The sequence below is a fragment of the Sapajus apella genome, unplaced genomic scaffold (assembly GCF_009761245.1).
Source record: "Sapajus apella isolate SASKATOON/1434 unplaced genomic scaffold, GSC_monkey_1.0 scaffold143, whole genome shotgun sequence".
Taxonomy (NCBI): Eukaryota; Metazoa; Chordata; class Mammalia; order Primates; family Cebidae; genus Sapajus; species Sapajus apella.
Genome location: NW_022437083.1, coordinates 2,615,180 through 2,617,264, shown reverse-complemented (window position 1 = coordinate 2,617,264; position 2,085 = coordinate 2,615,180). Strand labels below are relative to the sequence as shown.

Genomic DNA, 2,085 nt, shown 5'->3' with positions numbered 1-2,085 from the left:
AGTGGTACAATCTCAGCTCACTGCAACCTGTGCCTCCCGGGTTCAAGTGATTCTCTCGCCTCAGCCTCCTGAGTAGCTGGGATTACAGCTGTGTGCCACCATGCCTGGCTAATTTTTGTACTTTTAGTAGAGACAGGGTTTCACCAGGTTGGCCATGCTCGTCTCGAACTCTGACCTCAGGTCATCCACCCGCCTTGGCCTCCCAAAGTGCTGGGATTACAGGTGTGAGCCGCCGTGCCCGGCCAAGGCTCTCCTTAGTAGCACAATCAGAGCTCGCCTTCCTGCTCCTCCGACCCCAACTCGCCAACACAGAGTAGTTCTGAGGGATTTCTCCTTATTCCTCCAGGAGAGAGGGGGCTTAACCTGGATTCTAGAAGAAGCTCTTGCTTGCTCCTAGACCCGAGTCAAACGGCAGTTTCTGTTATGTTTGGGATGGCCACTCCTCTATTCTCTGCCCCATCCAGAAAATAGGGTGCGTTATTCTTTTCCTTCTCTGACAAGCTTGCCAACTTCTTCCTGTTCCGGGAGAACAGGGGCTGGGCCGTCAGCGCTGAAAGGCGGCTCAGAAACCCCACCTCATTTTCAGGTGGGGTACTGAGGCCTGGCCTGGGGAGGGTGCAAGCACATCCTTCCCTGGCCAGTCTCCAGCTTCACGTCCTCCAGCTGGGGGGCAGAGACGATGGCGATGCCCTTGTGTATGTTTAAGTGCAATGGCACTTTAAGAAAACAGTAGCAATTTTATGAAAATGAACTGCTGCCGTTCCGTGGGCAGCCGCGGTCAGCAAGGCTGGGGCTGGAGCGCTCGCTCCGTGAAGCCGGACGCATGTGGCTGCCTTGGCAGCACTGGGTGCTCCTGCTCCTGAATCCAAAAAGCAGCTGGATAAAATGTTTATGTTTTCTCTCAAAACCAAACAAAGAAAAACTAAATTAACGTGTGTGTGTGGGCTGAAGCACCCTGGGTTCACCCGCCCACCGCAGTTGTCCCACACCGTCCCCGGATGGACTGACTCACCGGCCGTCACATCACGCACGTCTTCCCTGGAGAGGGGCTGGAAGACCACGTCGCTCCTGGGCTCCTCACGCCTCCGTGGAACCTGCTGGTGTAAGAACGCCTCCACCACGGCGGCCAGCAGCTGGTTGTTCAGGAAGTGGATGACAGGGCCCCCAGGGCGGTACTGGAACTGCGACGTGACCGTCCAGTATTGAACGGGGCTTTCTGAGGCCGGTGCTGGGGAATCGCTGTGTGGGAGGGCGACAGTGAGGGCCGGGGCCCGGTGAGGAAGAAGACCTGGGGCTCAGGGGTCACCGTCCCACTTACATTCGGTTCACTTCGCTGTTGTAGAGAAAGGCCCGCACGTGCAGGGTCCGCAGTCTGTATGCCACCTAGGGCAGGGGACGAGGGAAGGGGGGATAGGCGGTGGGGGGTGGGCGTGAGGCCCCATCCAGAGAGGAGGCCTCCCCCACCTTGACGCGTTTGTTCATCCCTGTTTCCTCCTTGAATGTGAGTCCCAGGACCCGGACACATGTCTCGCCCAGCTCCGCATCCTCGCCCTCTGGCCTAGTCCAGTGACTGTCACAGGTCCTTGTTTAATATTTGTGGTGAGGGAAGCGTTTTCCATTCTCTCCCCTCCTAGGCCTCATATGACAAGCGGAGGATCTGACGTGCGTGGCCCCTCCTTGCCTCTGATCCACAACTTTTGGCCCCTGCCCCAGCACATTGGACATCAATTGTTTAGGCAGAACTAGGAGGTGGTCGGGGCTGCGGGTGTCAAGGTGACTTAGGAGGAGTCTAACTTCAAAGAGTGCGCAGTCTGGTGCAGGTGACAGCTGTCAGCAGATCTCACCATGTGGAGTGCCGTGCTGGCAGCAGCCAAAATAGCAAAAGTAATTTCTGAGTACTTGTATGTCGGGCATCGCACTGTTCTACACACATTGTTGTTATTTTGAGATGGAATCTCACTCTGTCGCCAGGCTGGAGTGCAGCGGCACGATCTCGGCTCACTGCAACCTCCACCTCCTGGGTTCAAGCGAGTCTCCTGCCTCAGCCTCCTGAGTAGCTGGGACTACAGGCATGCACCACCGTGC

At 56.9% G+C, this 2,085-nt stretch overlaps 1 protein-coding gene across 1 annotated transcript in view; it reads right to left on the bottom strand.

Annotated features, from left to right (window-relative positions):
* The window catches only part of LOC116540612 (mucin-4-like), a 27,791-nt gene that overhangs the window by 2,583 nt on the left and 23,123 nt on the right, over positions 1–2,085 (bottom strand). The gene's annotated exons all lie outside the window — the stretch shown is intronic.